This window comes from Octodon degus, unplaced genomic scaffold, assembly GCF_000260255.1.
Source record: "Octodon degus isolate 3935 unplaced genomic scaffold, OctDeg1.0 scaffold00038, whole genome shotgun sequence".
NCBI classification, from domain to species: Eukaryota; Metazoa; Chordata; class Mammalia; order Rodentia; family Octodontidae; genus Octodon; species Octodon degus.
Window position 1 is genome coordinate 8,021,288 of NW_004524614.1, and position 13,431 is coordinate 8,034,718.

At 44.0% G+C, this 13,431-nt stretch overlaps 1 non-coding gene across 1 annotated transcript; it reads right to left on the reverse strand.

Annotated features, from left to right (window-relative positions):
- Nucleotides 1–4,268: 4,268 nt before the first annotated feature.
- On the reverse strand, nucleotides 4,269–4,342 carry Trnan-guu. The gene has a single exon. It is a non-coding gene; the product is annotated as a tRNA-Asn (tRNA).
- Between the last annotated feature and the right edge of the window lie 9,089 nt (nucleotides 4,343–13,431).

The following is a 13,431-nucleotide window of genomic DNA, read 5'->3' on the forward strand; positions in this document are numbered from 1 at the left end:
ACTATTAGTACACTTCTTTCTTCTCAAGAATTAAGCAAATGTAGCTGTATATCTATCCTATTTTGTATATACAAATACAAAATGATCTTTCCTTTTTATCCCTCCTTTTTTTTGTTTAGTCCTGTCAGAGGTGGGTATTCTATTGGCATCTAAATACTATAGGTGTTTGAATTCAGCAGAACAATCCAACACTGTCCAGCAGTCTATAATAGTAGTGGGTTATCCTCAGAAGTTATTGACTTGAGCCTTTTACAGCTCATCATATTAATATGGCTTTACTTTATATACCTCATTTTTATACTTTTTTTTTTCTTTTCAAAGTTTTATTGATAAACATATAGCAATCAAATTGAAAGTACAGTTTCAACAAATAATACACTGCATATATTCTTCTTAGTGGTTAATTGCTGTACAAGATGCAGACTTGTGATCCTACTTACAAACACCATTAGAAAAAATCATTCTATTCATTAAGAGAATGCAACTATATATCTATCCCAACCACTCATTTTTATACTTTTCTGCTGGATGGTTAAGACCAAGATAAATCAAGACCTATATAACAAGAAATGTAACTTTTATATCTGATAAGGTCAGTCAGGTACCCTCAGGATTTATCCTGTAGCCCTGTACCGCACTTTGTAGATCCTTTGTCAGTGTCAGATATGAGGATGAGTCACGGCTATTGCTTGACCAATTTGCTCTCTGTGAAAACCTGAGAGAATGTTTTCTCTCCATGTAGCTCTCTCCAGGCACACTATACATCATCGATCACATTCCTCTGTGGCTCCATAATCTTCTTGATCAGAAAATTTGGGACACAACTGAGTTACATACAGGTTCTCCTATGTCCCGAATCTTCACGGACCTTGAAAGGCTAGGGCCAAAGTGTTGGCTGATTTTGTAGCCCTTCCTTTTCTCCAATTTTTGATCTGCTAACTTAGGTTATTAACCCTCCAGAAGAGAAACTTATTATTAACCTGTAATATATGCAGTTTGGTTTATCCTATCTGTCTAAATATCAAACATCTTAGGCATATCATGGAACAGGTATTTTCTATCAAGTATTGATATGTTGAACCTTAAGTCCTTACAGAATATGAAGGAAAAATAATTTTAAAAAACTAGAAATAAGCATTTACATATTTTTACAAAGAAATTTAGAAATCTAACCATATATAGAATTGTAACAGGACAGACCTGTGACATTTTTTTTTCTTGTGTCTTTTTTTCATTTATTACCCTTTTTAAAAGAAAAAAAATTAAAAAAACTTTTACTTGAGAGACAGTATGGCAATAATTGGTATGTCATGACAAGAAGTACATATTTAAAAGACCAGGATGGCAAGCACTCCAAGCGTGACCCCTCTATTACACTTTGCCATCCTCACTGCAGCTGCCTGGCTCACAGGTACCAGCATATACAGTTAGTCAGGGTGAGAATCCCACCAGCCAACCGTTAGTCTCAAAAACCTGCTGATGTCCCCCAGGATCACTGTCCCACCCATCTCGTGCATACAAATGCATGGCTTTGCCCCTGTCATGTTTCCCGGCCTTTCTCCTTGCCCATTCTCATTGTCCAAGCCTCAAGTTCTTGCTTTCCTTTTATTTGTATTGTACCTTTCTATATGTCTCCCAAGCCTTAAATGGCCCTCCCGTGTCTTGCTTCCTTTCAGATCTTTCAGGGTTGTTTCACATCTTCTGTGAAGACAGAACTCTGGTCTATCCTGACCATTATAGCCACCCAGGAATGCTTTCCTGTGGGCCTCTTGCTGATGCTCCTTATCTGCATTTTTCTCTGACTGCCCACCTCTGGGCACAGCACCTGAGAAGGCAGGAGTTGCCCCTTCACTGGACACGAGTCGAGTGCCAGGCCTGTTCCAGAAGCACAGAGGAAGTTCCAGTGCATTGCATACTCTCGGTGAATTTACACCCAGTGTGCATGACAAATACTCATTGATTGTAGGGTAGACTGGCGGTTTTGGAGGATGGACAGTAGGGAAGGCCGCATTGAAAAGGCAACTTCTCTTTGATGCTGCCTTGGGAAGGGAAGTGGGGTGGGGAGCACAGTGCGAGGCCCCTGGGCGTAAGCACCAGGACCATTCAGGGAACCCAGCAAGGGCACAGATCCAAAGGCAGTGGTCATGGGGTGCTACAAGACAGGGTGTGGATGTGTTGGCCCTGAGTGTGGAGCTCAGGGACCTGGGCCCTGAAGAAGTCAGCCAGAAGCTAAAATGATCATCTGTAAGAGAAGATGGTTTGCCAGGAGGAGTTTGCAACCCTGGTAAAGACATTCACTTACAGCACCTGTTCTAAGCCCTCATAATTTGAGTGATAGCAAATACATCGTTTCCCTTGAAGTTAAATTAGATCAAATCAATGTATAACTGGTTTTCTGATTTAATTTCCCCTTGAGTCAGTGAAGACTTGGGACATAGGAGAACCTGTACTGTAACAACATGTAACTCAGTTGTGCTCCAAATTTTCTGATCAAGAGGATTATGGAGCCACAGAGGAATGTGTTCAATGATGTAAAGTGAGGCTGGGGAGAGTCACATGGAGAGAAAAAACATTTTCTCAAGCTTTCACAGAGAGCAAATTGGTCAAGTAATTGCCATGACTCATCCTCATATCTGACACTGACAAAGGGATGTACAAAGGGCGGTACAGGGCTACAGGATAAATCCTGAGAGTGCTTGGCTAACCTTATGAGATACAAAAGTTACATTTCTTGTTATATAGGTCTTGATATATCTTGGTTTTAACCATCCAGCAGAAAAGTATAAAAATGAGGTTTATAAAGTAAAGCCATATTAATATGATGAACTGTAAAAGGCTCTAGTCAACAACTTCTGAGGATAACCCACTAATATTATAGACTGCTAGACAGTGTTAGATTTAGTTGAATTCAAACACCTATAGTATTTAGATGCCAATAGAATATTCACCTCTGACAGACAATAAAAAAAGGATACAAAGGAAAGATCATTTTGTATTTATATATACAAAATAGGATAGGTTTACAGCTACTTTCACTTAATTCAATGAGAAGAAAGAGGTATACTAACAGTGTTTAGACAGAATATCCTGTCTGCTTCTTGTGCTATGGATAACCACTAAGAAGATAACAATGTACATTGTATTGCTTATCAAAACTGTCCTATTAATCAACTGTGAAACTGTCTCATTTATATTTATTTCTCAATAAAAAAATAATTTCCACTGTAAGAAGCCCTTCAGTGTAGGCTAGAAACATGCCCTTTTAGTGAATTTCTGAAAAAACCCATTCTGAGAACATTATGAGGGCTCCTACCTGCTAATCTGCATCCAAGTCCATCGTAAGCGATGTTGTATGTCCTTCTTTAGGGCTGCTAACTGTACAGCAGAGGACATTGGGATGCCAATAGTTACTTGATAAATACAGTGGCCAGCACTTGCCAGACTTTCCCTGAGAGACACCAGGTGACTTGGCGCCCCTGCCTTCATCTAGACTCCCAGTTCCAGTCATGATCCAGTAGATCCCAAAGATAAAGCATCCCCCACAGGGGTTTAAGCTTGGCAGAGGATTACAGCGTGCGCGTTCCTATCTTTTGAGTCTTAAGTGAATCATGGACTTGAAGAATACTCGTGTTCCCCATGAGACTAGACTTGAACACATGTCATTTGAAGCTTTTTAACAGAAGACAACCCACACTATTTCTTTCTTCCTTTTTTTTGGGGGGGGAGGGGAGCCCACGGGGACTTGAACTTGAGACCTTGTGCTTGCCAGTCAGGCGCTTGTGCTGCTGAGCTACATCCCTGGTGCCACCTGTGTTATCGGTGCTTGAATGATATTTCAGGGAAATCTGCACTGCCTAAGGTAAACATGACTTCTTTCCCTAGATTCAAGTCCATTGTCCAACAGCTGCGGCCAAGCTGACCCATTTCCCAGGACGCTGCACTTCCACTCCTCGCCGCTGCACCTCATCTGTGTGGAAATACAGCGCCCTCCGAGCCACACGCGGTGTGGGGTGATGTCAGACAGTTGGGAGAGAAGCCAAAGGCATTCACGCGAGTACGTGTCCTAGGCTGTGGCTGCTTTTTCTTGCAATGGTGCGATCACTGGGTCCCGGAGCACGTGTGCAAGGCGCTGAGGAGAAAGTGGGGAGCGTTTCTGCCGACCGTTAAGTCCCTAGGCTTTGTCCTCCTCTGTGCTAGAAACGGGTAGCGTCAGGCTCAGATCAGGTTAAAAATCTGTCAGGGTTGCATTCCGTTTTGTAAAAGAACCACGTCCCTGGGTGGGCTTGAACCACCAACCTTTCGGTTAACAGCCGAACGCGCTAACCGATTGCGCCACAGAGACTCGGCTCCTCAGTTCTTCGTGCACTACTTACTCATATCCGCCGCGGCTCTCTCCACCCTGGGCGGAGGACTGCGGCGAACCGGCCGAGGGTGCTGGCAGAGCCGGGCACCGGGCGGAGCTCCCTGGGAACCACGCGTCCTCCTCGGCGCAGCGGCAGCCTCTCTGCGAACGCCAGCACGGAGGACCCTCCCAGCAGTGCCTGCGCACCATTCACCGCGGTGGGGGTCCGTGACGCACAGGCCAGGAGCCCGAGGTCCTAGGACCACCAGCGACCGGGGATGAGGTCACACAGACAAAACACGACTGTCCTGGGAGGGACAGGCACGAGAGCTCTGGTGTAGTTCCGCCCACATCTGAGAACAGGGCTCTTTTTCGGGGTTGGTGTTTTCTACCTCCTCTTAGACTTTCTCCTGCTCGTTATTTCCCCATACCAGTTTGAGGAGAGATGCTCTGCGGGCCTGAGGGTGCGCTCCCTTCACTTAAGAAGCACCACTTCTGGTCACCCAAGAACCAGTGTACACCCTTTTGGGGGGACAGGGCTCCCTTGGGAACGCGTGCTCGGGGGGACACCAGAGAGGCCCATCTGCACAGCCCGGAAAGCTCCCTGCCGGGTCACCTTCTGTTCTTGGCTCCCTGCCGGGTGGAGGACAAGCCAAGGGCGAGATGGGAGGGAGGTGGGACTGTTGCATTCGCTGCCCGGGGAGAGGGACAAGGGGACTTCCTGGGTTAACTTTTCTTTTGGACAGATCAAATGCAGGGAATTTTGTGAGAGCTGCCCCTTCCCCACTCCTCACGCCACAGAAGGGGAGCGGGTCTAGGGGTCTGTGGTGGGCCCCGCGGTACCTCCCAGACTCCCGGCCTCTCTCCTCCTCTCCTCCCTCTGGCCCCCTTTCCTTGTCCTTCTTTTCTCAACACTTGCACAATTTTCATACACACCGTTCAGAATCACTAGATGCATCCAGTGGGCAGCCACCACCACCGTCCACGGCCACAAACTTCTCATCTTGTCACGCTTTAAGCGGCATCTCCCCACCGCTCCTTCTCTCCAACTGCCCTGCCTTGCTAGGTGTCTCGGAGTGCGAGCTCTTTAGGAAGTGTACAAGTGGAGGCCTGCAATGTCTGGCCCTTCGGGAAGGGCTTGTGGGCCTCAGGGTTCATCCTTACTACAGCGTGAAGCAGAATTCCCTTCCTTTTGAAGGCTGCTCCATCCCGGGACCTACCACGTGTTACTTACACCTTCATCCACTGACCATGCCTTAGATGGCTTCTCCTTTTGGATGTTGCGAATATCCAAAAGTGCTGCAGTGGAAGCGAGTTTACAGGTATCTGTTGGCGTCTGTGATGTCAGCTTTTGGAGGATATCCCCAGAAGTGGAACTGCTGGCTTTTGGGGTTCCCCACCACGGTTGCATTTCACATTCTCACCAGCAGGATGCAGGATTCCAATTTGTTCACGTTTTGTAAAAAGCAGTAACTCCTACTGGGTGTGAAATGTTACTGTGGGCTCTTTTCTGTTTTTCTAATAGTGGGTAATATCCGCACCCTTTCTAGGCCTTTCCTCTGAAGCTGCATTTTATACTTATTGTTTTACGCTTTTCCTATGAAAGTGAGTAGAGATAGTAATATAAATATTAAACACTGGATGTCTTTGATTGTGTAGTAGGGGTGAAATGGGATTTCATCTGAATTTAATCCTGATGGGTTGTTAGATCCAGTTTCATGAAGAAATAGTAAGTGAATTATTGCTTGGGCTGAAATAATGAATGGGAGAATAAAATGGAAGGCGAAGAATTGTATTAGAGTAGCTTTGTCAACCGAGAATCCACCTCAAATTTGTTGGACTAAGGTAGGGCCAATGTATGAAATACTGGATAGAAGGTTTGTGATACCTGTTGCAATTCAGGGTGATATTTGTCCTCAGGGGAGGACGTAGCCTATGAAAGCTGTGGCTATTACTACAAATAGAAGTAGGACACCAATGCTTCAGGTTTCTATAAATGTGAAGGATCTGTAGTAGATTCCCTATCCAACGAAGAAGTAAAGGAACATAAAGAATACAGATGCTCCATTAGCGTGGAGATAAGGAATTACTCAACTGTGGTTTACATCTCAGCAGATACGAGTAACTGATGAGAACGCTGTAGACATATCTGCAGTGCAGTGTATTGCTAGAAAGAATCCGGTAATGCTTTGTAATGTTAAACATTTACTTAATAAGGAACCAAAGTTTCATCATGCCGAGATAGTAGATGGAGCTGGTAAATCAATGAAGGAAAGATTAATAATTTTGATAAGGGGGTGAGATTTTTTGGATGTTGGTCGTTAGTTCTTATAGTTGAATTACAATGATGATTTTTCATATCATTAGTCAGCGTTAGATTCCATGTGGGAATTATGATTTTAAGTATTATTTATATTCTTAGTATCATGTTTGTTTTTGTTTCTTTCTGGGGAGAGCTGGCTCCCTTCGGTGAGGAAGGGGCTGGGCTGAGGAGGCAGCTGTGGAGGAAGTGAAAGGATAGGCCCCAGGGCTCGTGAGGAAGAGCCTGTGCAGCAGCGGGGAAGCAGGAGGGCCTTCTGCGCAGGACCGGCTGGGCTCCTACACTCCCCAAGGTGCTCGGGCTTGTTGGGCAAGTGTTAGCACCCAGGGTTTCTGACCTAACTCTTGGGTGTTTGTGTGTGTGATGTGGGTACCATGACCGAAGACAGAGTCTGTGTCCTTTGCCTGAGAAATATTAGAACAAATCATGCTTTCTAAAGTGTATTTTTAAAAATTAACTTAAAGTGACTCTAAGGGCCGGCCAGATAGCTCAGCAGACTAAAGCACCTGCTTAGGCAAGCTTAGGGATGGGGGTTCGATCCCCAGCATGCTGTGCCGGCCCCGCCCCTGGGGCATGCTGAGGCAGTGACTGAGACAGGACTTCAGTGGTGCTTGCCTGTAATCCCAGCGCCTGGGAGGCTGAAAATAGGAGGATCACTATTATTATTAGATCACCAGTCTATGTAGTGAGACCCTGTAGACCATGGGCTAAATGCATTTAAGAAAAAAAAAAATGACTCCAATTTAATGACATTTTGTATACATTTTCCATTTCATTATAACTATGGTGACTTCTTATGTGTTTAAGTGATGATGTCTCTTTTGATGATTTTTAAAAAGACATAGTGAGATATGCCAGTTAATAAGGAATAGAAATTTATTTTCTGCGCTGCTACTAAATTTCTACTCTTTTCTCCTTATGCAGGAATTTACACTGACAGGCAAGCACTCTACTACTTGAGCCACACCTTAGTTCTTGATGCCCTGTTCTTTGAATGCCAGAGACACACTCTCAGTTAGTTCAAGGTCTTCCCTGGACCCTTTTTCTGAAGTCATTTTCAGCTGCTAAGGCTTTGGAGGGAGGGGACCCATCCTGCCCTTGAGCCACACATGCTGGCTGCTGGAGAGGGAATTTGACTCCCTTGAAAGTCCTAGGGCTCTGCCTCAGTTGAGGGAGAGGACTCACTCATGAAATTAGCTTTGTATCACACATTCCACAAAGCCACGTCTGGGGCCAGTCCACTGTGTGTATGGGACGCCAAACTCCTCTGGACGTATCAACCCCATCCATACTTGCATTTCTCTTGCTCTGGGCTATGGAACATACAAATGGTTGGAAGATCTTAGAGCACCTGCAAAGATAGGTGGAAGAGGGGACCAGCAAGATAGCTCAGTGTCTAAAGTGCCTACTTAGACAAATGCAGGGGACCGAGGTTAAATCCCAGGCACCACATGCTGCACCAGCACCACTCTCAGGGTGGGCTGAGCTGGTGAAAAATAAGTAAATAAATAAATAAATAAATAAACAAATAAATAAAGGTAGGTGGAAGAAAATCAAGGAAACACACACCTGTGTCCCACTAGGAAGTCTAATGCTGTTCTTTCAATCAAACATATTTAAAAATGTTATCTAGTTTTTTCTCTTAGCCCAAGTTCTAGGGTCTCTATCTCCATTTTCATGGGGGTATAATACTTTTCTGGAAGACAGCATTAATAAGCCAGTTTACACTTTTATAACTGTAGGGACCTATCAAACTATGGAACAGGTATTCCAGAAACCAGGTGGCTTTGTCCACTAAAATTATACTCTTAAATAGAAGCCTTCACAAGACTATAAGCTCTCTGAGGACAAAAGTTTTATTCCACTTGCTTCCCACTGTATCCTTAAGTGCATACTGTGGAGCCAGACACCTAGCAGATGCTCAAGAGCTAGGTACTGAGTGAGTGAATGGAACCATAAGACATAATGTAACCTGAAAAGTGAAATGTGATAGAAAAATTAAGTTTCCAATATGTAAGTAGCATTAATAAGGGGAAAATCCTTTACACTGCAACTAAAATAAAAAAAAAATGGGGAACATGAACATGAACAGAAAATTATCCAAAGACAGAAGTATGCATAGTAAAGCCATTATAGAAAATAGTATGGAGGTTCCTAAAGATATCAGAAATAAGAATAATAATACTAATATCATGCTAAAATAATAATATTTGATCTAGCTATCCCACTACTGGATATATATCCCAAAGAAATTAAATCAGTACATTGAAGAGATATTTACTGGCCTATTTTCACAGAAGCATTATTCATAATATCCCAGATATGGAATAAACCTGTATGTCCACCAGTAGATGAATGGATAAAGAAAATGTGGTGTATATACAGAGGAATATTATTTGACCTTGAAAAAGAAGGAAGTCCTGTAATTTGCAACAACATGGCTGAATCCAGAGAATATTTTATTAAGTGACATAAGTCAGGCAGCTAAATGCAAGGACAGCATGGCATTACTTATATGATGAACTAAAATGTTGAATTTGTAGAAATAAAATAAAATGGTATTGCCGGAGGTGGGGAGTAGAAGTGGGGTGAAGGGGCAGGGAGATGTTGGTTAGAAGGTTAGAAAGCTTCAGTTACACAGGAGGAATAAGTTCTGGAGAACTATGGTACGGCATGGTAAAGAGCTATGGAGATGCGAGGTGAAGTGTGTGTTCAATAGTTTGCTTTGGTCATTACAATATATACCATATCACACCCCATCATAGGTACAGTGTTGTCAGTTAAAATACGCAGGACCGACATAACCATAAAGGCTTAGTCCCACTGGCAATCAAAGTAAAAACAAAAGAAATGACATAAAAATGTTCTTTTCTCCAAATGGCACAGATGAAAAAGGCGTCACATGGAAACGCTGATGGGGCCGCAGAGGGTGTGACTCCTAACAGCGCTACTGAGAGGTAAACTGGCGAGCTTCTCTGGCTAGGGGGGCACTGGGATGTGCAGCACGCCATGTCTGCACCCTCTCGCCTTGGAGTCTGTTAGACACTCATACTAAGGAAATAACTCGGGGTGTGTTTACAGTTTTAAGTATGTCACTTGTCATATTTATGTCAGACCTGAGCAGGACTCAACCTCAGTGTGAAATAATGGGAAAAAATGATGGATGAATTGTGGCATATTTAGAAAACAGAGCATTAACTATATAAAGATTAAGAAAATAACACTTCCAAAATAAAAAAAAAAATAAATGAAGTAAAAATGTCCCTTTCTCCAAATGGCATAGAAGAATAAGATATAATATGAAAACTAAAACATGCAAGGAATGTTTAAAAATATAAGGTCATGATAAGTATAAAACATTAAGTATAAAAAGTAAAACACATGACCTTATAGTCATAAAAATATTATTTCTGAAGAATATTTAACAAGACAGTCATGGTAAGAATTTTAAGCCAGAGAGTAAGCTGGGAACTGTGTCACTGTGCCTGTTCATGGTGGCATTGGTTTTGTCTGTGCTGGTGTGGTCAGAAGCAGTTTCCACATCCCTCCTCCTAAGAGCTCCCGATAGCATGAGGCAGCAGAGACCACTGCACCTATTCCAGTATGCTGAGACAGCTGTCTGTCTCAGGTTGTGGGGACAGTTTGTGGGACAGCCAGATTCAGATCCTGGGGTCAGACCCTAGACAGCAGCTTGTGGTCTTGACCAGATACTTCTCCTGTACAGTGTAAGCCTCTGGTGTGTGTGTGTGTGTGTGTGTGTGTGTGTGTGTGTGTGTGTGTGAACCCCATCAGACCCAGGGCATCACTGCAGTGCCTGAGGGAAAGTGGGTTCTCAGAGGCTTCTGTCTTGCAGTGATGGTTGTTCGTTAGTCCAGCAGAGAAGGAGACTTGATGACCGCAATCTTTAGGGAAGGTTCACGTGTATCCCAAAAGAATGCAAAATAAATTTATTTAACCAATAGAATTTATTGATGCTAATTACTGTCAAGAGGAACTCAGAGAGTTGGGGAGATAGCTCCGCAGTCTAAGCACCTGCCTGGGAAGTGCAAGGGCCTGGGTTTGATCCCTGGTACTGCATGCCATGCCGGCCCCATGCCAGTTTATCCAGCCACTGAGTCCAGGCATGGTGGCACACACCCATAATCCCAGCCCTGGGGAGGCTGAGACAGCAGGATCACTACGATCTGAGTTGTGTAGTAAGACTCTGTAACAAATAAATAAAAGATTTTTAAAAAATTTAAGACAAGAAAAAAGAGGAACTCAGAGGTAGAGCTACTGGTTATATCCACGGAACTGAGGAAAGAAGCAGGGTGGGAGTATTCAAACCTGTGCATGCTCAGTCTGATCTACAAAACTACATGGAGAATGCAGGGCCTTCCAGGCTAGCAAACCAGAACCCCACAGCACTATCAATTCCAACAATTCCACGTGAGTCAGATTTATTATTTACAGTATGGTTTTGAAAAAAAACAAACATTTAGCAAGGACACTAAATGAACAAGGTTATCTTAGACATTTTTCCACTGAAATATCTAGAGTTCTGCTGTTCATCTGCTATCCTAATCAGACACCCCCATCAGACCCAGGGCATCACTGCAGTGCCTGAGGGGATGTGGGTTCGCAGAGGCTTCTGTCTCTCACCGATGGTTGTTGGTTAGTCCAGCAGAACTTTAAGATAGCAAACGAGGGTACCCATGTGACTAACAACCACCAAACTGTTCTGGTTACAAGCAGTATTTTCTTAGAAATCAGCCTACAATGACCACAAATTTTGGTGACAGTGCAGTAATCAAAAGGCTACACAATGAAAACAGTCATATTTATATTAGAATCACCATTGTTAGAGCGAGGTTGGTTAGTAGATGAGGCACTGTGGTTAAATGCTCAGCTCCACTATTTGTGGGTAAATGCAAACATGTTGAGGAACTCTTGCAAAGTTATGCTGTGGCAAGTAGTAGGGGTCCAGACTATCTCCCACAGGAACTGTTTCAGAGTCCCCATATTAGACACTTGTCATTCTGGGCCCTGTGGGTTTTCCTGTATAAAACCATCTGGGTTGTGCAGGATGTCAGGAAATCTGGTCAACCCTCCCTCCCCACAGCTCACTGAGGCAGTCAAATGTTCCTGTTGGTTTCCAAGCACTTTGCACAATAGGCATTCTCAAAACATGTCCAGGGACCCAGGATCTCTCAGGGATTTCCTAGGTTGAAACATCATCATAGAGCTGGGGGTTAGCTCAGCGGTAAAGTGCATACTTAGCCATGCACAAAGTGCTAGGTCTGATCTTAGCAACACACACACACACACACACACACACACACACACACACACACACACACACGCACACACCTCCAAAACAAAAAAATAAATAAAACCTCATGTCATGTAATAGTGAGACACTATTACTGCTTTTTTCATTCTTACAGTGTACAGTGGGAGTTTGCAGATTACAGAGTGCGTGATGATGAAACTGATTCCAGGAGCACATAGGAGAATATAGCTCTTTTTCCCCTAGAGCAGACATTCAAGAGATCTGTGTTAGTCATCTTTCCGTCACTCTGACAAAATGTCTCAGATAAACAACTCAAAGAAAGATTTATTTTAGTTCGTGGTTCCAGAGGTTTCAGCCCACAGTCACTGGGCACAGTTAGTTGCCTTTAAGCCTGTGACAGGATAGCACACATCTTTGGGAGTACTTGGTGAAGAAAAGCTGCTGGGCTCAGGAAGTGTGGTCAAGACGTGGAAGGGCAGGAGGAGGGGTCTAGGTCCAGGCATCCCCACGGGGAGTGGCTACACTGGAGAGCCACCACACATCGAGGCTGGAGCAAGGTCAGGCCATGGAGCACTGGAGGTGAGCCATGTGAACACGTTGTTGGGATGAGGGGAAAGCCAGCCCAGTAGGTGTCTGGCCTTGGTTTTCTTCCCTGATAACTACAGCACAGATAGCTTTAAGATTTTTTTTTTTCTATTTTAGTACAGGGTCTATAAGGTCTACAGTGTCTCACTACACAGATTGAACTCATAGTGATCCTCCTATTTCAAGCACTGGGATTACAGACATGCACCACTATGCCCAGTCTCAATCGCCATCTCAGTGCACTCCAGGGGTGGGGGCGTGGCTGGCAGGGCATAGCGGGCATAGAACCCCTGCTGCTGCGCTCTGCTTAAGCAGGCACTTTAGTCCTCTGAGCTATCTGGCTGGCCCACCCTTGAGAATGTTTTGCTTTCAGTGTTCTCAACAAAACATTGAGATCTTGTGTTTTCGGTCTTGTGACGTGCTTTCCTTCTTTTACTATGTATAAGTAAGATGTAGACTGTACTGGGTGGTCACTGCCTTTCTATCAAAGGTTAGGTCCCACTTGGTCCTGGTTTTCCTTTTATTATGTGTCTAGTTTATTCTCAGTCTCCCTTTGCCCCTCTCAGGACCCTGCTGGCTTGCAGGTCATGGCACATCCCCTTCAAAGACCTCCCCCAGCAGCATGCTTCTTCCAATAGGCCCAACTCCTCCCAAAGATGCTATGCCTCCTGGTCGCCCATTGCATCATGCATCTGTGGATGGATGAATCCATTGAGCCCTTGTGACACAATTGCTTTCCAAAAGCCCAGCCTCTGGACACAGGGCCCTGGAGATTAAGCTTTTCTTTAAGTCTAACACACAAGCTTTAATGGGGGCCATGGTTAGATCCAAACTATAACAATTTGAAAATGTAAAAAAAAAAAAAAAAAAAAAAATTTTCCTCATCCTTTCTTGTTTGCTTTGGAAAATGTA